Raw genomic sequence first — 24,534 nt, forward strand, 5'->3', positions numbered from 1 at the left:
ACATATTTTAATTGGACTGGCTACATTTGACAGTCCCCCCTGACTGCATTTGACGGTTCCCTTTGGCTGCTTTTGACAGCTCCCCCTGGCTACAATTGACATTAGGTTTTTTCGTATCCACACGTTCCGTCCCAGTTAAAAACTATCTATCTGGCCATGTACATAAACATAACGTAGCAATGGATTATGAATAATTTTGATAATGATTTTATAACAAATTATAAAAGAGCCCGGCTGATATAAAAGTCCTAACTAGCAATACACTTATTATAAAATGATTATAAAGGATTATTGTAACTGATTCCAAAAGGATTATAAAGGCAGTGAAATACGTACTCAATGAATTAAGGGGTGTGTCTGATGTAAACAATATGCGCAATCAAACTAAATAAAACAGTATTCAATTTTTAAATGAATTCGACCAAAACTTCTTTTGCTTTTTTCTCATTTTCAAATGTTTAGGTAGAATTTAGATTATTTTATCGTTGTTGCGATCAATTTCGTTTGGTTTGTTTTGTTCACAATGTTAGTCGCAGAGCATTTTGGTGATCTATGGCAATTGATGACCTTTACACCGCATACTAGGTCCGCTCCTGTTGCAGCTGTTTCACCCTATCCGGCACCGAGTCAACCGATGGTCCAACCTGCGCCGCACTCGTCTGTCGCTATGTCAATGGCAGGGACTTGGAGTAAAGGCCAAAATTTCAGCTACGGTTGGTGGTGTTGCTGCAATCGGTTTGCCTTCGGCCACGTTGGGCTAACGGGAATATTCAGCGATTCCGATTCGAAGGAAGCAGCGCCAGTAGCAGACTGCTTCGGTTCAGCAATACGCTCCGGTATCGGACGAAGCAAACACTCCGACAGGACGAAGGTTTCAACGAGGGGCTCAGGCATAAGTAGCAGAGTCCTTGCACTTCCTGCTTGTCGAGTGAACAATTCCGACGAAACCACTGCCGCTCTCGCCAAGTTTGATCACCGTAATAAGTGCGACGTCAGCGGTATAGTGCCAGGATTAGTCGAGAACAGTGCCAGGACTGACTTGCCAAGAGCTACAAGATTAAATAGTAATACGTTTTTAAAGTGACCATAGTATAACGTAGAGGCTTTAGCCAGATGATTTATTCAGCAGAATAAGATAGCAAAATTACCCAAAACATAAGACCTGGCTGCCGAAGTGAATCCACACACATCATCACCTACAGAGGCAAGCAATATTGGAACGCAGCGAAATTCCTCACAATGAATTGATCTCGTTAGGTGAAATTCCAGGAAGTACAATTTTCATAGCACAATTTAGTCGACCGAAATTGTAGTCCTCAGTCGAGAGAGAGACTGATAGAGTAACAGCAGCTAGGAATTTTCTTTCGAAAGCTAGCAGCGGTTTCGCGTGTCCTGCGCTAAGTAGAGAGCGTTAAGACAGATCTCCGAAACATGTCAAGTGCTATCAGATGAGAAAAAACGTCGCATCTATGACCAATACGACAAGGACGGTCTGCTGACCAACGGTTCCGTCCGGTACCACCATAACACACGCCATCGGCGACACATATATATTCACAACATACTAATTACTTATCCTTCCGAAAAAGTAAATAAATTGACTATGCAATTTATCATTCGCTGCCTAGTTATTTCCTGCCAATTTGAACAAGACAGCAGTTGCAGAAAGCTTTATTGCGGTGCAAAAATGATGGCAACTCGGGATATAATATAAATTTACATATAATTTCTCCTCCCTGATATTCTTCCAGAATGTATAATGCTCTGCATTCTTATCACTCCTATCAAATCCTTCTTACTCCTTATCGTCAGTGCCGAGCACTGTTTTGCATTTGCCGGCTAAATCAACGACAATGCGATAATCGTCAATCGACGAAACTTTTGCTGTAATGGAACTTGAACACGAATAATAAATAATTGTTCCATTCGAAAGCGATAACCTTGTTGTCCTCATGTTTGCAGCTATCATACGCTGGTAGGCATTCTGACCAATGGAAACGTTTTTCGGTATGGGCATTGAACGATCATTTCAACAACTTATCATCGACCGAATTCGTTACCTATAAAGTTCAGGTAAACTTCACCACCTAAAAATGAGTAATAAATCGGATCATCTTGTTAGGACTTAACCCACGAGCAAACAAACAAATGTGTACAAATCCTTATCCATCATCCAGAAAGCAATCGTTTTATAGCCCAATGCTTGATCTTACGATTCAGCATATGTCACCGGGTTTTGCATCCAGCGCCGATTGGTCAATGTATGAACCAGGGGTGACATTACGCATCTCGAAACGAAAGGTTTATTGTATTCAAGCTTGTGTGAAAAGGTCGATTCGAATTGGTTGCATAATGTGGCACCAGGTTCCCATTGTTCCAATCCTCATCCCTCTTGAGTTGATAGTCTTTCAAAGAGCATCGAAAGTATTCAAGTAATGTAAATTTTAAAAGTCCATGTAAACAAGTCTTGTGTAAACAAGCACACTGAACTGTCAGAAAAGTGAGGTTATACATTTTCATGCAATACTCTATGTTTTTGACAGGTATATGAATGAATCATTTCAGCATCAGTGATGCCAGGTCTATTTAAACAATAGCCTGCAGTGAAAATATAAAAGTCTGCAGATTGCTACAAAAATCTTCAATAAATTTGACATAGAAATGTAGTATGTATATATTTTAAATGATCAAAAATGTTGAAGGCTTGTGTATAAATTGGCTGGCATAGGCTTTGTTCTGCTAAATATTTGTAATCTGCAAAACATCTGCAGTGAAAATGCAAAATCTGCAGGTTTACTAATATATATGCAGATCTGGCATCCTTTTAGTATTCCCCACAGGAAATTCATCCAAATGGTGTAAAAATACGGGGATACAAGGCAAGATAGGTATTCAGAATATGGGGTTAAATGAGCAGCTTGCACTATTTTTGATTTTTTCAATAGTTAGAGGTACCAAATCATCGCGGCAATCGGCAGTAACGAATTGGGGATAAAAAAGCAAGCATTCTATCACATAAAATTTTTTGACGAGAAAGGTCTATTACCAAAAATCTGCATTGAGCGAAATTAAAAAAATTCTTGGCTTCGAAACACATATCGACTGATGACAAAGATGTTGTATCTTTAATAAACAATCTGGCGATACCAAATTTATTTGCGGATGTCCAAAATCCAGAGACAATCTAAATTATCTCTCAGGAAAAATCACGGGTACTGTACCGCAACCGAAAGAGATTGTTCTGGGTACTGGAAAAGTTAACTCTACGATCAGATATGAGACCGGAAAAAACAATCGTGATAAACAGAAATTATGTCAAGTAAAAAAAATCACTACAATTAAAGACACAATGCACTACATCTCAGTGAAGGATACATTAGCATTAATAATGCGTAATCCTTTGGCAAGAAAAATGGTTGAGCAGGAAGTGAAATCAAACGAACCAATTGTGAGTGGATTCAAGGACGGAGCAATCTTCCAATCTCATCCATATTTACAGCTACATCCTTTCGCTCTAAGATTATCGCTGCATACCGATGACGTAAAGTATTGTAATCCTCTGGGTTCTCGGAAAGGCAAAAATAAACTAACCAACTTCACCTTCAAGGTGCAAAATATTGATGCCAAATTGAATTCCAAACTTAGTCGAGTCTACATAGCTTTGATGGTCCGTTCCAAGCTGGTAAAAAAGTATGGTTTGCAGAAGATTCTCCAGCCACTTATTGAAGATTTGCGTGTTTTGGAATCAGGTGTTGTTCTACAAGTTGCCGAGCACGAGACATTCATCCTTAGAGCTACACTGGTACACGTGATTGGAGACACAGCTGCCATGCACGAGTTGCTTGAAATGATGCCAGTACAGTCCAATTTGTTTTGCAGAGCTTGTTATATTACAAGAGAAACATTTCATCGTGGTTTGTTTGGGGCAGTTCATCCACTAAAATCCCGTGATAGTTTCAATGCAGATCTTAATGCTGTGAAAAACAAAACTAGGATGCCAGCACAATGCGGAATTCTTTTATCACCTGTTTTACACTGCCTTCCATACTTTCATATAGCCGAAAATATGACTTTCGATCCAATGCATGACTTGCTTGAAGGTGTCGTTAGCATGTGTTTAAAAAAAATCCTCAATGATATAGTTAATATTGCCAAAATATTGAGTGATATAGATGTAAATGAACGAATTTTGAAATTTGACTATGGTATTGCAGAAAAAAGGGATAAGCCATGTGGAAACTTCAAATCACTAACCCTCAAAACTAAGGGTAACGCTCTTGGTGAGTCAGCATCCCAGACCTGGCTTCTATTGCGAGCATTTCCGTTCATATTTTCAGATGTACTCTCGGAAAAGTATCATGATATCGTATCAGATCTTTTGCAAATTACTTTTCTTTCATTTTCGAATTCATTGACATTAAATATGATTGACGAACTTGATCATGCAATAAATAACTTCTACGAACATTTCAAGGAAGGCTTCCAAGGCACAAATCCTATAAATAAAGTTCACTACATTTCACATTACCCATCAATCATTCGACAAAGTGGACCAATTGCACTAATGAGCTGTCTACAATTTGAGGCAAAATTTAAATCGACGAAATCTCAAGCAAAAACTTGTTCAAATTTCAAGAATATTACCTACAGTCTAACAAAGCGACACAATCTTAAACAAGTAAATGATATAATTAATCACAATTATGACAGACAAAGTAATCATTTTATCATCACGTTTTGTCAATAATACATCTCTTGACTACTCAGCTCTGCACCACAATCTTCCAGATACTCACCCTTATTCTTGTTTACGACGAATACGAGATTCGTTCGAAAGTGGTTTGTATTCCCGTTTACGACAGCAAAATCAAATGAGCTTACTATTCGTTCGAATCGCTTTCGAACGAATATCGCATTCGTCGTAAACAAGAATAAGGGTGACTGTTCGACTAATAAATCAATTAAGTATAAATGGTACTATGTTCCGTCCAGAGTTGATAATTAAATATCAAATGTGCCAGCAGGATTGTTACGGAATTATCAAAGGATTGATTGCCACAGATAGTTTTATACATGTATTTTCGAAGGCTTAGATGTTATAGTTTTGTCAGAGGCTGAATAGTTTTAAAGTTAGTGCAAATAGAAAAATGTTACGTATTCCTTTTGAAAATGTATACAATAAAAAAGTTTATAGTTTATGGCAAAAAAATCCATCGGAAGAAAATTGTGCATATATAAGCCTAAAATATACAGATTGAATTACATTTATAATACATCATATTTGTTATCGCCATATTAAAATGTTTATTTCAAGCATTTTGAAATATATTAATTTCTATGTGGAAACTGTAAAATAATATCCAGTTTACATAGTTGATCATTCAAACTCTATTTCAGACAATAAGATCACCAATGCTTCATTAGCATTTCTTGACCAAGAAATGCTGGATTCAATGGGAATCGTCGCGATGGGACCGAAACTAATAATAATGTCTGTGGACAATATATACAATATCAGAAGTAGCTAATCCGTCGACGTCCAGTACAACACCTGCAAAAGATTTAACGGTAAAACTAGTTTAATGTGGATATTGTATTTATTTCAATTTAAATCTTGCAGGTACGAGAAATATTGGAGAACCATCCCAAGTTCCGCTCAATTTTACAAGACAAACTTGACGCGAAGATAGTACCAAAGGAAAATGAATTAAATGGTTCGTGTGTTATGTGCTCCTATTGTAGAACGATTGACAAAAGAGTCTGTGTAAGTATTCAAATTTCATTACTAAATTTTCAATAGGGTACAAGTAAATGGGGTCTCTAATTGTTTTCGTCAATATCTCGGTTGCTGTTACATTTTAGTCTATAGCTATTTATACAATGGTCTTTCATTATGTGCTGGAAAAATATTCTTTCATAATTAGACTTTTGTTACTTGGGTCCTATTGAAAGTTTACCCTCAATATTGTTTTACTTATGATTCCTTTTTCTTTCGAACAGGTATCCGACAACAGAGGAGAAAAAAAAATTGGCTGCAAAAATATTACAATTTCCCTTTCTGAATGCGACAAAGAGAAGTGTCGATGGCCCAGAATATGTAATATATACTTACATTACCGTTTGTTTAGGTTCTCAATTGGTATTTGCAAGCTATTTTCGAAGGAAAAACTATTTGCACAAATCATACCTCATAGTTTTTATGATGCCTTTTTCCGAAATTCAAATTATTTTCTTTTTTTTTTTCTCTCTGACGATGTTTGGCTCAGACCATCAGATCCATAAAGCCAAGGCTTGTGAATGTTGGGTTGCTAAAAGCACCCTTCTCGACCGTACTAATACTCTTTGCTGCCACTACTTACATGCATTTTTTTTTTGCTATCTTTGACCGCATCGAATATGTATTTATATTTATGTATTAATCAAACATTCTTTTTAATTATTTTAAGGTATTCGGCTACTGCTTTATACTCCCTTCTGTCTTTTTTAATCAAGATCGTGTGAATTGGAATATTGTTATTTAACATTGGATAGTTTGACCTTATTGTGTTAAACTTTTTGCACTCATACAGAAGGTGATGAAGATCTTCAGTGACGTCACATTCTTCGCATTTATCGTTTCTGATTAGATTCCAACTAGCTAGTCTTTCTTTCGTTGCCGTGTGTCCCGTTCTTATTCGGCCCATTGTTATTACTTCCGATGTTTCTAGTAATAGTCCTTTGAACCATGGTTTTCTACTGACTTTGTCTGAGTGTCTGAAATGAAATTTGCCCTTTTCCTGTCATTGTATATTTTTCCTGCCAGTTTTGTAGTATTTCATCCTTGAAAATTATTAAAGTATCGTCTTTGGAGTAATTTATGTCTTCTATTCTGTTATTGGTTGTTCCCAATTTTGCTGCTTTGTCAGCCTCATCATTTCCAAATAGTCGAATATGTCCGGGTATCCATTGTATTTTTATCGTAATCAAATTTGAGGTGAGTATTTCATTTAATAATTCAATAATTAAATTGTTGTCTGTTTTCATAGGGTTGCACAATAGTGTACAAGTACTCTTGGAATCTGTAAATATAACTATTTCTTTGAGTTGCTTTGCTTTTGCATATTCTATTGCCTTTGTGATTGCTATTATTTCAGCACTCATGATCGTAAAACCAGTTTTAAGTTTCCCACTACATGAAATTTGTTGCTGCGGATCGTAGTATCCGTAACCTACCTGAGAGTTTATTATTGAACCATCTGTGTATAGATGGTAATATGTTTTGTAATATTTTTCTATTAATTCTGTAACTATTAATTTTTGTATGTTGATGGCCAAATTTTGCTTTTTTATTCCTTTGATATGATCTTTTACTGTAAGTACTTTTTCTAGTTGTGATATTATAGGGACGAGTTTTGTTTTTTGGGACATTTGAAAAAATTGATAATTATTTAATGAAGCTATTTTTTCTATATATGATGAATGTTTTGGTATATAGTTGATTCTCATTAACTCGTATAAGTTGTCTAGCATTGGACTATTTTTAAAATAAACTATTTTAGTTATTTCTTTCAGGGCTAATTGTTCGGCTCTCAGTTTAAGAGGTATTTCTCCAGCCTCATATAATACTACGTGATTTGGTGTCGACCTTAACAATCTCAGTGCTGTCCTTAGAGATAAGAGATGTGTCGATTCTAACTTTGTGAATGCTGTTTGTGAAGCTGCCGCCGTTATTGTTATCCCATAGTCTAAATGCGGTCTTACTATTGCTTTGGCTATTCTTAATAGTTGTTCTGGGTGTGCACCGGATTTTTTCTTACTAATCATTTTCAGTATGTTTATTTTTTTCTTTGCTTTGATTGTTGCTTCTTGGATTTGGACATTATATGTTAGTTTCGAATCAATGTGTATTCCTAAGATTTTATGGTTTTCTTTCACAATAACTGGTATGTTATCAATTTTTATGTCTATGTTAGGATTATACTTGTTAATAAAAACTATGGCTGCTGATTTGTCTGGGTTTAGTTCCATTCCTATTTCTTTGAATGCAAAGGATAGTCTGGAGAGGAACTTGTTCATTTTTATAGCTGCTACTCTAGTGTTGAAACTTTTTACTATAGCTGTGAAGTCATCTGCGAATTGGATTAGGATTTCGTCTTCTTGGGCAACTGTGTGTATTATTTTACTATATATATTGAATAATATCGGTGAAAGTGGGCAGCCTTGGGGTAATCCTTTGTTTGTAATTTGTGTAATTTTGGTTCCATCATTCAATACCATAATAGTTTCTCTGCTTCTTAAATATTGGTAAATCCAATTAATTATTTCTGTTGGTATTTTCTCGTTTGTTAATGTTTTTAAGAGTATATTTATGTCTACATTATCAAAAGCTTTTGTCAAATCTATGAATGTGGCTATAAGCACTTCTCCTTCTCTTTTTGCTTGATTGACTATTGAAATAAGTGTGTTTACGCAGGTTATAGCCGATGTGTTTTTCCTGAATCCAAAAGAGTAATTTGGGATTGTATCGTGCTTTTCTAAATGATCATTTATTCTATTTTTAACTATACTGTTGATGAGTTTCAGAAATATACACAACATGGAAAGTGGTCTATATGCTGTGGGAGTATCTGGGGTTTTACCTGGCTTTAAAAGTGGTATGATTTTGCTCTGTCTCCATTCGTCCGGAATATTACAACTGTTAAGTGTTTCGTTAAGTAACTCTGTAAATCTCATTTTTAAGTTCCAGTTCAAGTTTTTAAGCATATAGAAGGAGAAGTTATCTATGCCAGGTGTTGAGTAATCTTTTTTTGATTTAATTATTTTGTTGATTTCTGAAAATTGTATTACTATTGTGCTATTTGTTGGTTGTGGTGTATAGTTTATTTCTTCGACTATTGTTAGGAAGTTTTGTTTCATGAAATTTTTTGCGAGATTTGGATCATTCAGTATTTGTAAATTATTTTTCGCTGGTTTACCTCCACTTATTATTTTAACCGTATTTCACAGTTGCTTTGAGTGCATGTCTGGATTTATTGTGTTTATTAGTTCATTCCAAGTCTTTCTTTTTTCTGATCTAATAGCTTTCTTCAAAGCCGCTCTTGATTTTTTGAATTCTATCAAATTTTCATAAGTTTGGTTTCTATTGAATTCTTTCATTTTCATATTTTTATGTTGTAAAAGGTTGTTGATTTCCTTTGTCCACCATTTTTTGGTGTTCTTTTTCTATTTTTGTTTGAAGTATATTTTGATATCTCTATTTTTTCTTTAATGATTTGGATAATGTCTTCTGTTGTATGGAACATTTGGGGTTGTAGTTCGTTAAGATTTTCTATTATTTGTTTTTTATTTATATATTCCGTGACATATTTGTATTTTGTTGCTGTTTGCTCTATTTCCATTTTTATTATTTTATGATTGCTAAAAAAGTCTTCATTTAAAACAGTCCAGTCTATTTTTCCTGCTATTGTTGCCGATGCATATGAAAGATCTATTGCAGATGGTGTTGTGTTTGGGTTTTTAATTAGTGTACTTGATCCATCATTAAGTAATATTAGATCGCTTGTTTCAATTAGGTGCTCTAATAGTTCCCCCCTGGGGCAGTTTTCGTGCAAGGGGTTCCATAGCTTATTATGTGCGTTGAAGTCTCCTACTAATAGAGCCGGTTTATTGAATTTTTCTATAAAATTTAATAAGTTTTTTAAGGGGATTTTAATATTATTATTATTAATCGGTGGTGGTGGAATGTATATAGAATATATTTGAATGTTTGGGTAAGTGTTTGTTGTTTCTATTGCTATGGCTTCTATTGGTACTAAGTTTGGTATATTTATCCGATTGAATGTAATTTCGTTTTTTATTAATATCCCCACTCCTCCATAACCTGCAGGTCTTGACTCTGTGACAAATTTGTAGCCGGGGAATTTATATGTTTCTTCTGGTTTTAACCATATTTCGCTAAGTAATGCTATATCTACATCTTCCTTGCTGAGAAAGTTTTTGATAGTTTCACGGGTGTCTATTGGTCGAATGCTAGTAACATTATTCTGAATTATTGTTAATTTTCTATATATTGATGTACTCATTTGAAATTTTTATTTATTTTTATGGTTTATTGTGTGTAATTGGAAAGATGTTTATTTGGTGATATTTTTGTGTTTAGTTTTGTCTTCTTTCGTTTTAATCATATTAATTATTGATTGGTTTGAGTTTTCATTATTGGGTTGATTATTTCGTTCAATTCATTACTTATGTTGATTAGAAGTATATCTTGTTCTATTGTGTCTGTTTTGTTTGTGTTATTTATGATTGAGTTTTGTATTGTTTTGATCTTTTCTACAATATTGTTTAGATTTAATTGCTTAATTAATTCTTGCTTTATCTGTTGTGTTATTTTTTCAATGTCCGTTGTTTTATATGGATTTTCTGCGAAAATGTGTGGAATTTCTGGTACTTTTTCAGGCTGTGGAAATATTTTACTATGAGTTACTTGTTTCGTTTTAGTTTTCTGAAATTGTGTTGGGTAATTATTATTTTCATTTGTTTGCAAAGGAAGTGTGGGGAAATCTCTAATTGAGTCGATTCTATGTTGTAGTGTTTTTGGTGCTGTTTTTGAATATTTACGAGAAGCTTCAAAAAATGTTGTTTTGTTATAAGCCATATCTTGTCTTATTTTGTCTTGTCTGTTTCTTTCTGGGCAAATTATGTCGGAGGCTTTATGTTCTCCTTTACAGTTGATACATGTTGGTTTAGTAACTTTGCAGTCTTTGTCCGAGTGGTCTGCTCCACAGTTATCACACCCAGTGCTGCATTCGGTAACCATAAACAGAAAACCTTCCTACACAGTTGCAAGTACTCATATTCGACTCTCTTTCCGTATAAGTTCTCACACTGTGACAGCAACATAAAGTGTCAGTCATACTACGTGAGTGCCTTTGCGAAAAAAAATGTTCTGTCTTTTTGCTCTTTGATTCACTCAGTTTGACTGAAGCCTCTAAATGACAATCAGTTTTGAAAATTATTGTCATTAAGCCTCGCAAAGGAAATTTTAAATTCTGCACGATGCAAGTCTTGAATTCAATATTACAGTTTAAATACATCACAATTGGTTTGGTTGCTAACCGAAATTGTTTGAGAAATGTTTCCGTCATTGTTTGCGAGCCACGTAAATTGCTCATGCAATGTCATATTTAATTATATAATATTCATTCTGTATTCTATGGGATTCCATAATAACATAAAACTAACATCTCTTTATTCGCAGTCTAGAGCACCCAATCACAGTAGGTAGGGTTAAAATGCAAGTAAGTCAAAAGAAATATATGTTGTGTTTTGATCATGTTGATGTGTTCGTTTAGTTAAAAATACGCTCTGTCTGTTGACAAAATTTTTTGCAGTAATCCAGGTCAAAAAACCACATGCATTACTACCAATTCAAGAGCATATAAGCTATAAGTATATTTCAAGTTTAACTATCAGTATGTTACTGATTTCGATCGATTTTAAGGCAAGTGCGAAGGGTCAATAAACACTGGCTAGTTTTTTTATTTCGATTATAAAGGTTTTAACCTTTCGCCTCTTCGGGTTAGAAAAATGTCTTATGAAAAATTTCTAACCCTATGTGCGGGGTCGTGACTCGAATCCAGGTGCGCTGCGTACAAGGCAATCGATTTACCAACTACGCTACGCCCACCCCGACTGGCTAGTGAGTGAATCGTATATGGTGATTATTTAGTGAATATAAACTACCCTTGTTGAATTTGCGTGGTAGACAAAAAGGAAAGAGAAATTATCATTGTGTTGTCACTTGACTCGGCTCTCTGTGTCCCGTCAATTTTTTTTCTCACTCTCCCTCGTCACTGTTGTTGGTACTCACTATGCTCAGTTTCGGTTGCTCAAGTTCTCTCAACTGAAAAAGACGATCATTTTGATTTGTGACCGAAGCTTTGCGTACATTTTGAAGAAAAAGTGATAGTCATGATTTTGTGCAACTCTGATCACACCGAGCGTTACTTGATTTACAAAAATTTTCTCTATGTCCGTATCGCCAACATTTACGACATATTTTTAACGGAAAAACATAGGGCTGACAAAAAGCATTGATTCCGTATATTGATACTTTTTCTGGGAGATTGACCTTTGGCATATATTTTTATTGAATAAGTTGGGACAAACCTGTTTTCAGATGCTCGTCGCTTTATTCTCTCAATTTTATGAATTTTTATGTCACCGCTTTCTAAATTTTCTAATATTTCTTCTTCGGTCAGTGTCGGTGGTACGTTTCCTATCACACCTATGGTTTCCTTGAACCTGGCCGGAACAAAGACCGTGTAACCAAATTGGTCCCTTAAAGTTTTTGAATTAATGAGCTGTTCTGCGTCTTTTGGATTGTCAAATACTATTTGGAATCGACCTCTACCCACTGATTTCATTTCCGTATATTTTTTCACTCCTATGTTGTGCAACATTTTTGCAACTTCCATAGGGTGCGGGATTTTTTCCTTTGTCTTGTCTGTCCCTCCTGTAGCTGTGTTTTCTTCTTGTTTTCGTTCCAGTATGAACGTTTTGTAAATTTTGTTTTTATCCATCCGTCTTTGTATATATCGTCTGTTTTTTTGTTTGGTCCGTTGTCAATTGGTGTCTTTGAAGTCGATGATGATGGATTTTTTTGTGAGTCTCGTCCGTCGCTCTTATTTTCCATGTCCCGTTGGGCGTCAAACTTTTTAACTTTTCTCGTCTTATTCTTCCTCGATTTACGATTCTCATTGTCACTGTAATCGTCGCTTTCGTCATTGTCGAGAGTTTTCCGTTTTTCAGAAACCGAAGCTGTCCGATTTTTCGGGTCTTCACCTCCTCTAGCATCCTCTTCCTCTACCTCCATTTTGTTTTTTCACACCCTCTGTATGAGTAGCTTTTTAAAAATATATTTACACCAATCTTAACTATATATATATATATATATATATATATATATATATATATATATATATATATATATATATATATATATATATATATATATATATATATATATATATATATATATATATATATATATATATATATATATATATATATATATATATATATATATATATATATATATATATATATATATATATATATATATATATATATATATATATATATATATATATATATATATATATATATATATATATATATATATACAGAATATTTACAGCAGGCTTAACCTACAAATAATCAATAAATGGATTCAAAAAAAAAAAACTCACTTTGATATTCGATACGATTTCACAACTAGCACAATTTACATGAGTAGCTTTTTCAAAGATGGCGGAAGTAACTTTTTTTCACTTTAATCGAACCGAATTCACAAGCCTCGTTTTAGCGCCGATGTTGCCTCGTCGATGGCTAATGAGAGAGTCTATTTTCTTTTTGTTTTTTTTTTTTTGGTTCATCGAAGAACTACAAGTCGAAACTTTATAAATCTTACTAAATTTCCTGTTTCAAGCTTAGTATGCACCTCTTGCGAAATGAGCTTGCGAAATGAGCTTGCGAAATATTTTTCCTTTTTCCGTGCGGAATTTTGACATTTCTTGAGCGTTTTTTCAAAACGTCATATCTGCAATGAGTTACTCTCTGTTTATACTTTCTCTTTCGATTTTTACGGCGTCACTATAACACTTTTCACTTATTTTACAGTACAGATCGAAAGACGGTGGTTTTAACTAGCATATTATGCAAAGAGCTGAGGGATAAATGTTAAAGTGACCGAATTATTAACAGAAGAGAAAGTAAACAAAGAGAGTAACTCATTGCAGATATGACGTTTTGAAAAAACGCTCAAGATTTGTTCGCGAAATTCTGACAGACCAGTTTATGTTTGTTTACTGTCAGATGTCGCTTCTGGCAACAGATCAGTTGTTATTTGTAAACATACTTAAGTCAAAATATCGTAATTCTATAAATTTTATCGAATTTTAATAATAGACTTTTTGTCGTAAAGTGATCCAATAAAAGATTTTTAAATAATCTTTTGCCTATTTCGTGACATGTGCGACTGCTGCATAGTAACTTTTGGCTGATTCAATCTATGATGCCTACCGATTTTGAACGACGCAGAAATTGGAACAGCCTGTCTGCTATTCTACAAAACAGTAATTGTAATTTATTTAGCATTAACGATACCCTGGTGGTTTGTTACATTTGTCAGGTCAAAGAAAGTACGTTTGCGATATATACATTTTGAAAACTAGTTGTAACAAGAAATAAGCAGTTTAGTTTAACGTCTCCGAAGTGGTGATGAACTTTCTCGTACGGTTTAGTTGGCCTCTTTGGAGATGTTGTTGGATATATTCTGGTTGATTTCCCGAGTATCCTTGTCCTGGCCTGACAAAAGGTACAACCACCAGGATATCGTTAATGCAAAATAAATTACAATTACATAAAACAGGATTCGGTGTTGATAGTTTGTATCGAATTCATGTACAAGTATTGAACTACGCACCGTGTCGGCAGATTCTCTTTGACGCAAGTTGTAAACAAACCGAACCGAACGGACGCTTTGAAGCAACGGTTAAGCTGTTCTTTTTGTGCTACTGATAGACCCGGATAATACACGACATCACAGTAGGCCACGAAAGGAACTATGACGGCTTGAACAAGCTTCTTCTTGCTGGCCGTTGGCAGAACTGGAACAAATTTACGGAAACTGTAATATATCATTTCTGGGATCGACTATTTAATGGACAAACTGAAGCGCTATCAACAGCTGAAATATCTGGAGAAATTAGTTAATTGTTATCAGTACTATCAGTTTTCATAGCGATGATGATATGGGGGTAGCTAATTCGAATATTTTGTGTGAAATGTGTGATACGGAGAATAATTAGCTTCCATCCAACCATTTCAAAACACCTGGGCACCAGTTTGACACTCATACGAGGAGTTGACTCCTTCAAAGATTCAAATTTGCATGGTTTTTTGCGATTGTTGGTTTCCAATGTGGGTTTTTAGTGATTTTCTTTTAAATATTTTCTAAAAACAATGTCTCTTCGACAGAAGAATGATTCATTGTCTCAGCACAATGCATTTTTATTCGTGTTTTGTTTTCTATCTACAGGTTTGGATGTATCGGTGAATTCCGCACTCGCAGTGTTATTCCATATGAAGCGCTGGAACATAAATCGAGAAATTCCGTGCAGTCAGAAGCTCGGAGAAAACTGCTCGACTGCGCCAACGTGTCCGAGCTCTATGACCAGTTGATGGAATATCTGAAAATCGTGTTCTTCAAATACGTTTTGTTAATCAACAAGAAATGCGAGGTGTTGGAAGTCGAATTTGTTCTCAGTACTACACAGACTACTACAGATTCCAGCTAAGGGGATATTCTTCCCGGATCCATTTGATTGTTACACGGCGATTGCCCTTGTGAACAGTGGAATTCAAGTAACGGTTGCATGGGAAGCACAGCCCTTGATTACACAAGCAGCGTATGAACACACAAAGGGTGAAGTAATTTTAAATGGAAAAGACGAACAGTTGACAATCTACGTTATTCAAGACTTCATCGAAACTAATTTATTACCACCAGAGAACGTGCAATCAAATGGCGTACTAAGGAAAATTCCCAATTTGTCCCGAGGTTGATTATCCTGCCAATGGAGACAAAATAAGCAAGCTACAGTTCCGGGCATTACTCGAAAAGCGATCGTTGAAATGATTTTCCGGATGATAACGATCACCTCAACTTGGCAAACATAATTCTCAATTTAATGCTGAAACATTCGGAAAACATACGTAGAGCAGACCGATAACCTTTGTACTCATAGCCGGCACAGCGGTGGTTCTTGAATTGGTAGCTCGTCTGAAGCAGTTGACCAATCTTTTTGCCATCCAGATACAAAAAATAAAAACGAATAAAAATTTTATAATCGTCAAGGCTGCCTGGTACGCTATGAAGGAATAAAGTGTTTGACGTGGTTTGCTCTGGGCAACAAATAGAAAAGTTTACAAGTAATGTAAATATTTTGAGTTTAAAAATCCTTTATAAAACAGGTTACGTAACGTAGTAGCTTACTCCTCCTCCCCTATGTCACAACATGTCACAATTTGTCGTACCCCCTCCCCCTAAAAGCGTTATATAGTTTATAAATGGTCCCAAAGAGATTTTAAAATTTAATGATGGTTTAACGTTAAATTGTTCTTGAGCAAAAAAGGGATTAGAACACAAAAAATAAAAGACTCAAGCCCTTTCGGTCTCCTCGATGCACCACTATCGAGGCGTAATGCAATAACCATATTAAAGCAGTTGTCTGTCATATGCTGCTTGATGATGTTTGCAATACCGTCAAACCCGTCAACCTTGGGGATGGAAGTCTCAGATAAGACTGTTGTCTTGAAACTAAAAACACAAAATTTTGGTTTTACCGTTTTACTAAAATGTAGAGAAAAAATGTTTGCATTTTTGTAACAATTGGTCGGTGTTAGGTCAGACCGTACTGAATCGCAAAACATAAAAAATAAGACAATAATAACACTTGATAAAGAATTTCTTCAGCTACATTCGACTTTAGCCAGACTTGAAATATGTAAGAATAAGCAAGAATTATGGCGAAAATAATTTCCAATTATAATGTAAAAGGTGCTGCGATTCAAACTTTAAACTCGTTTTTCTCGAAATCAATAAATTGTCACTTAGTTCGGTCTGACCTAACACCGATCAATTTAACTCGGGTTCAGAGTAGGTTGATACACAGCAAGTAGTAGGTTGGTACAAAAATATAAGTCATGATTCGATCGATTCTTCAGTTACATTCCAAATACTAACCGCAGCAAATTGGTACTTTTCACAGAATAATGCTGAAAAATATACCAATAGTGAGTTTATTTAAAATTGTGGATTGTTCATGAGTTGTCACATGTGGACAAGTGTTATATGGAAGTATTTTTCTTCAACAAAACTGCAAACCAATCTTCTAATGCTAGTAACAACTGATTCGCGCATGAACTTCTACATTTCAATGCAGGCCATTTGAAAAATGTTTGTTGGGATGGTTTCCCGGTCTTTGAATGCATATAACTTTCGCTGTGCTGAATTAAAAAGCAAAAACTTATTTGCGACGAGGAAAATCAAATACTGTAACGACCATGGCAGTTTTAAATCACAAATCCAGCACTTGCTCGGATCTGCCATTTTATTCGCCACGTTGAGTATACACCTCCCGCATAGGAAACCAAGGGTTTAAATATATTTCATACAAATATGAAAATATTAAATAATAAAGGTCACACATTAAATATTATACAATAACTATTACATTACATGGCTTTTGGAACATGCTTAGACGATAACTCAGTTGTGTGGTTCTGATATAAAATATAACTACTTGAAATGGAATTTCAACTTTTTATATAGTTCATGTACTTGCCAGTAATTGCAAGTAAATCCGATGTAGATACAAATTCTCGACAACATGCGGAGAATGTGTCATTTGACCCAATATGTTCTGATTTCTGAACTCCTATGTAGATAGGGAATTCTATAGAATATGAGACAAATATGCGATTATGGGCAGCGTAGGTCAGATACGAAATCGAAAATAAACAAATGACCTTAAAAATAAATGGATCGATGCCAAAAAACCTGTTTTATTCACCTAGTGTTGCAATTGTACCTATCTCATTTCTCCAAACTAGGACTCCATGACTGAATACGTTTAATATAATTGTGAAAATGTCTATTAGATTTTCAGTACTTATGCACTTGTACACAATGGCTCACCAGCCAGGGTGTTGAAAAAACCTAAACAAAAATTTATCAATTCATTGCGTTGGGTATTTGAACATTAACAGCGATATCTTATAGCCTACATAGGTCACTGCTTTAAGTGTTTCGTATGTACTAGAAAAGGTGGTTCGTTGGTGGGATAAATGATTAAAAGTATTAGTCAAGAAATTTGAAACCATAGTTTCCCAAAGGTCTTTCAAACTGAAAGGAAATATGTCTCGCGGCAGTGTCATTCTATCAGAAAGCAACCGGAACCATATAAGCTTATAAACAAATCGTGTCATTCTTGACAATTGCTGCCAAAGGGACGTTTTACTCGTAAATCAGGCTCGCCTGGTCGGTCCAAATTCCACCGTAAATAATTATTGTTGGATGCAGCTAGATTCGAAAGTAAGAAAGAGTTCAACCGGCGTGCGCGAGCTGTGGTTCTAGATAATATGTGACGTCATGCAGCGACTAGTCTTGGAATATTTATTTTTCTGCTGTAGTATTGGCGTTGATTGTGCCGATGACTGATGGTAAAAGCCGTTGCTGAATATTCCGTTAGTTGGCGGACAGAAACCATTGACGATCTGCTGGGGTCCATCTGATGTTGATCTACAATTTCCATCCGGTGAATTTGCGGTGTGCTCCAGTTTGGAAGTGTTGAAACCTGGTTGCTGATGCTGTTTCATCCAAGTCTTCCGTCGCTTGACATTCATATCCTTCTGTGCGCTGTAATTTTTCCGCTCTCGTGGGTGCTGTGGTGGTGGATGGTTATTTTCCATTTCACTATCCGCGCAATCCAGTATCGAGTCTTCGGCAGCAACTACGGTGGTCGAAGAGGAATCCAATGAGACACTCACTCCAACACTATTGGCGGCGCCGATGACATCATGATTGTTCGTTGTTCCTGTTGACATCACTTTCGGCATTGAGACAACCGGCACGTAACCGCAATAACTGTTGGAGCTCAAATGGACCACTGGGCGGAAGGCCACGGACTCACTGACGGAGACTACTTTGAGAGAGGAGGTGCTCCCAGTGTTTGCATTGCTGGGCTGCTACGTCCGCAGAAAACGGATGCCGCTGACGGCGGTGTTAGTGGTGGGAACATTGTTTAGCGGTTAATAGGACGATGTGTTGTAAAAGGTGAAAACCATTTCGTGGAGCTTTGTTTGGCAATCAAACGAACCCAGAATCTACCTTGTAATAGTATTGTATCATAATCCAGTTGGTTGTCGAAAGGGAGATGAAAAGAAACTACTGTTACTAACGATATTATAAATACACCCGGTATATGAAACTTTGCCAAAGCTGCAAATATGTACACCATGCACTGCACTGTAGAAGCTTACGAACGGCGACGCGGAAAACTGAACACTAACCGATGAGAGCTGCTGGGCTTGTGTCTATGAAATGTGACATGACATGGATTTTCACAATAATAAGACTGGCATTCCAGGCCGGGCATCTTTGGATAATCTATTGACTGTATCAAAATCCAATTCGATAGATAGGTTTCCGACAAAATTTTGCCACTCCAGACAGCGGAATTTTACACCTTTTGTGCAACGACACTGAGCTGAGGCAGGTCGGTGGCTGCTGCTGCTACCGCTGAAAAAAAAAACGATTCTCATAATTTTTCAACCTCCTCTTCACCTGCATTTATATGTAACGATTATATACATGCTGTACATAATCGTTACATATAAAATGATCATTTTAAACTAGATGCATATTTAAATACTCACCATTACAAATTACTAAAAAAAATTCGTCAGGTTGCAATGTTGTAGACAAAAAATACACAATCTTGTTTTTTTGTACTTTTTTCATTACAAGCCGTCAAAATTTCGCGAGCCTTCGTGCGGAATAATACCACTGACCATTATTTCGCAAGGAAAAAACTTGCCTTGGTGACAGCGCATAGAAAGCAGCGCTATCTCGCGGAAGTATTATGAAACTAATCGTTTGTCTAACCGTGTCTCGGCTAACTGCATTTTTCGTTATTGTTTTCGCGAGAGCTGCGTACCGCTTACGAAATCGAAACGAAATTTTTTTCCGCGAGCATTTCGCGGTGTTTTTTATGCATAGGTTTTGTATAGGAAATTTCATTTCGCAAGAGGTGCATACTTAGCTTCAGACAATAGGGATCTTTAATTTGGAAAAATTGTGCCAGTTTTTCATATGTATTGGGAGCGGGTGTCCTTACGAGTACACTCATATCATTCTTAAACCTTAATTATTCTTTTATGATTTTTAAATTTAAAAAAACCAAATTAAACTCAATCAGCAATCAGCATTATCTCGTTCGCCTCATTGTTAACCGGGACAGCACCCCACACAGCATGATATGGTACTTTGTCAATCCGCTAGCAACCTGCCATCCCAAGTTTCATCTGCAAACTATGGTAGATCTGATAAGGCAACCTATAGGGTCGTGCAAGTCGCATGGGTTTGGATGTGTTATTGTCCTAAAAGGAAACAAACTAAAAAATGTTTTTTTTAATAGTTTCGGGACAAAAAATTGAAAAAGAACTGAGATATTAACTCACGGTACTAATCTGCATCAGAATATGCCTTAACCCGCACACCCCTAAAGATCCCTATTCGTAATCCTGAAGGGAATCTGTATGGTTCCAGTTCAAGTGACACGACCAAATGTTTTGGAATTGGTTGTTGAATTTGAACAGGAATCTATTCAGGATTCGAATCGGTTTTACCAGGTATTTCTAAGACAATAACATTGTAACCTACTGAACCTACTATCTTGATTTAAACAAAGTTTTTGTTGATGTTGTGAACAGAGATGCCAGGTAATATTTTGTCCCAATCTGTGTTAAGGAAAACGTACACAAATTTGTCTCAAAACAAGAGGTGGCAACCTTTCTTTTCTTTTAGTGTTTGCACGAGTGAAAAATTGAGAAATCTGTGCAAGTCTATGCATTATAAGTGAAAGCTGTGGAAATCTGCATTAAAACCGAAAACTGGAAATTTCTGCGGTTTCAGAATTTGTGCAGCATATTGAAAATCTGTCAAACGTAGATTAATGTGCGTACCTGGCATCCCTGCGGTTGTGAATTGTAACTTACACACTCAATTTCTATTCCTCATTTGTGTGTGCTTATTTGGCTCGCATTGAGTACAGTAGATATAATACTACAAAATGAGATTACTGTTCGTCCAGAATTGCTTTTAATTATCAAATAGAACAGAAACTCGTCTTAAGTAGATTCAGACTGGTAGCGGTGGGTTTATGAGAAAAACAATATTAATTTAAATAATTTTCTTTATTCTAAATAACAAGCTTTTATACGCCAAAGTTAGGCTAGGTAACACTAATAGAGATTATCAATTGAGAGCCTAAAATAATGAAAATAAAAAAGCGTTTAATACATTCATTGGTCATGAATACTCACACTTATGAAGTTGTATGTAGGTTGGCATATGCCACCAGGTGCGTTACTTTGCTTGACCGAATTGACAAAAATAATTCAGAATAGTTGACACAGTCAAAGTGTATGCAAGAAACCTTCTCAGTTAAATTCAGTCGGAAAATGAGCCGCAATGCTGGCTGGCTCTAGCTCGTATTCCTAATTAGAATCGGTTGAGTCACTGGAGCCGGAGTATTAATTAGAATCTGAATTTCGGCTCATTTCCGGCTGAATTTTACTAGGTTACATATATTGTTTCATATATTTCGAATTTCATGACTAGATGAAGTACATACTGCCAACACAAATAATTTAATTTCACATTTAGTCTCTATTTTTCTAGAAAAATGGTGGCCAAGGCGCTAAACATGAGCACACTGGGTTAATACAAACACATTTGAGAAATGCCTGTAAAAATTTGTTACCTGAGCACAGAAAATTTACCCACTCACCGAACCCAACAAACAACGAAAGCTGAACAAGCCTTTGATGCAGGAAAATAAGCTGAACAAGAGCTGTTCAAGCAATCATCCAGCTTAATTGTTTGTTGGGAAGAGCTCAGCACCCGATAATGTTTCAACGGAAATGATCGAGTTAGCTGAAAACTGCGCTAGATATGGACAAACATCAGCAAACTATCCTGTAATTGCGAAAATCATGAGCGATGTGCATGATCTGCACATGATGCTGCTGCGGGAGAAAATGGATATTCAAAGCGTATTGCGTATTGAGGTAATCATTTGATTTCATACAATGGGAGAACGGTAATTATTTCTGTTTTATCATCGGAATATTTCAATTCTTTCAACCTGATCAACACTTTTTATTTCCCAAAAACAATTTTTAGATTCAAATGGCGTATGAGCGTATGAACGCTTCAAATTTCAATAAGGAGGTTGACTTAAAGAAAGTGTTCGCTAAAGGTCTTATGCACAACCCACATTCTTTAAAAGAAATTGCAAATGGTACGAATGAAAAATAATAAACAGACATCACAATTAATGTGTTTGGTTTTATTACAGATCCCATTCGAGGCTGTCTAAGAATAATGTCAACCTTGACTCGAAAAGGTGTTAGAAGTGCGGAAAACACAGAGCCAAACAAGTCTATTGACATTCAGCTTGCTGCACCATTAATTAGATGGATAACGGATTCACATGCCATTCAGGAACACAATGCTTTAACATCGCATATTGTGTGTCAAAGAGAAGAATATTTTGTTTTTTTACCACCTAATGTTATTGTTTCCTGTGGACCAGAATCGATCAATGCGATCGATACGCTGTTCAAATCGTTCATGGTGTTCAATTTGAGCGTTCCGACAAATCTGTTAAAAATTGCAGACTTTTTGAACGTATTTGCTTACAAAGTCAAACCAGCAAGCGTTCTACTGTACAAAATTTATGCATAATTTTTTAAGAAAGCGAGAACGCAGAACAATCGTAAATTAATATTTTTACCATAATAAAATTGAAATTTATGTTGGAAGAAATCAATATAACCTTTTGAATTAAAAACATATTTAAATTAGTATGGTTTTCTCAATTTAGACGATCCGAACAATTTATTTTAAAATTCTTTGATCTTCATCTTTCTGACTGTTCTGGAAAATGGGTAGCTTTCTACCCAGTTTTACCATTTAAAGAATATAGTTGGGTAAAAAACTACCCATTTTTTGACATATAATGATTTTACCCATTATTGCGAAAGTGCTGTTTACCCAATAAGTGAGTTTTCCCAGTTTTGCCGAAGATCTGTCGTATAAAACTCATTTATGGGAACTTTTTTTAACCGTGTTGAAAATGCGTAGTTTTCTACGCTTTAATGGGTACCCGAGGGGCGACTCACTCTAGTATTTTCGATGGGACATTGCAAGATGACGTCATATGAGAAAAAATGCTCGAAAAAATGACAGTTCAGCAAGCTTGTTTACATGGTGTTAGAATTCGAACCGAGTTTCTTGTACTGGGTGAAACCAAAAATTTTCTAAGTCCATGTAAACAAGCTCTCTGAGCTGTCAGAAAAGTGAGGTTATACATTTTCATGCAATGCTCAATTCAGGCTAACGTCTTGAGAGACGTATTTGTGTATTTTTCACGAAATGACATGTATTTTGTGTATTGATGAGTATTGGTTATTTCTTTCATAATTCTTACGTATTAGCGCATTAAAAACGTATTTGTGTATTGTTAACGAAATGCAATGTATTATGCGTATTGGTGAATTATTTCATAATTCTTATGGATTAGTGTACTAAAACGTACAATTGTATGCACGCATTGTATTTTTGTTGAATAATCAATTGAAACCGAATGTTACTGAATTTTGACGTTTAAATGTTATTGTAGAATTGCAAGTAGAATAATTTCATAAACGCAAATAATAAAATTAGTACAAATGGAATTACTTGTGATTTTTCAAGATTAACGAACAATTAAGCATTATGCCAAATTTTATTATTTAGAGAATTAGAATTTCTAATTAGGCTTACCCAATGGTAATTTTTGAGCAACGCGGTATTATATTTAATCACTGCAGTATTATCTAAATTTGTTTCAAAAATTGAGATGCATCTCAGTAAAATTGAGATGCTCCTAAGTAAAATCAGCCGAAATTCCTACTGGTTGTACTAGACTCGGTTGCGTCACTAGAGCCTGCATTCTGGCAGAATCCAGCCAGAATTCCAACTGGACTTAGAGTTATGGCTGAACTCATTCCTGCAAGTTGATCGGAAGCGACTCGTAATTCGGATTCTTGTGTTTAGTATTATTTTTTATTATTTTAATTATAGAGGTTTTAACCTTAGGGTCATTCGCCTCTTTCCTGGTTAGAGTAATCTCTTGTGGAAAAATCTCTAACCCTATGTGCGGGATTGGGAATCGAACCCAGGTGAGCTGCGTACAATCTTGTGTTTTGCATTCTCAATTCATCGAGCGTTGGTTTCGATTCTATTCCCCCAACGAGTGTTGATTTATAATGCAACCTATATATCTAAACAAAATGATCCATCGCAATGTAAACTTCGAACTTGCAAGATTTTAGAGCTTCGCTATTTAGGGTAAACATTAAACCATTGTTTATGTCGATAAAATGAGCGAATTCTTGATCAAAAATTTCCAACTGATGCTGGTAGGAAGTTCCGGATTTATTTATGTTCACGTCCTCTGGGAGTATTTTCAAATGTTACGGGATGTTTATTTCCATTAAAGATTATGGGATTGTTCCTCTGAATCAAACTAACAAGAATTCTGATTGATTTCTGCCTACTTGTCATTCTAATGATTCACCGATTCTGAGTCCGTTTGCTGGGAGTCCCAATTCCGAGAAAAGTAAACAATCTAGCTTGAAAAAACATACGCTATGTCATAA

General features: G+C 35.6%; 2 long non-coding RNA genes across 3 annotated transcripts in view; one reads left to right on the top strand and one right to left on the bottom strand.

Moving 5' to 3' along the window:
* LOC131689560 (uncharacterized) overlaps nucleotides 1-24,534 on the bottom strand; it is a 42,357-nt gene that overhangs the window by 13,607 nt on the left and 4,216 nt on the right. The window lies entirely within an intron of this gene.
* LOC131690295 (uncharacterized) lies at nucleotides 5,332-6,119 on the top strand. Its single transcript, XR_009305594.1, has 3 exons — nucleotides 5,332-5,568; nucleotides 5,621-5,764; nucleotides 6,001-6,119. It is a non-coding gene; the product is annotated as an uncharacterized LOC131690295 (long non-coding RNA).

Source organism: Topomyia yanbarensis, chromosome 1 (assembly GCF_030247195.1).
Source record: "Topomyia yanbarensis strain Yona2022 chromosome 1, ASM3024719v1, whole genome shotgun sequence".
Classification (NCBI taxonomy): Eukaryota; Metazoa; Arthropoda; class Insecta; order Diptera; family Culicidae; genus Topomyia; species Topomyia yanbarensis.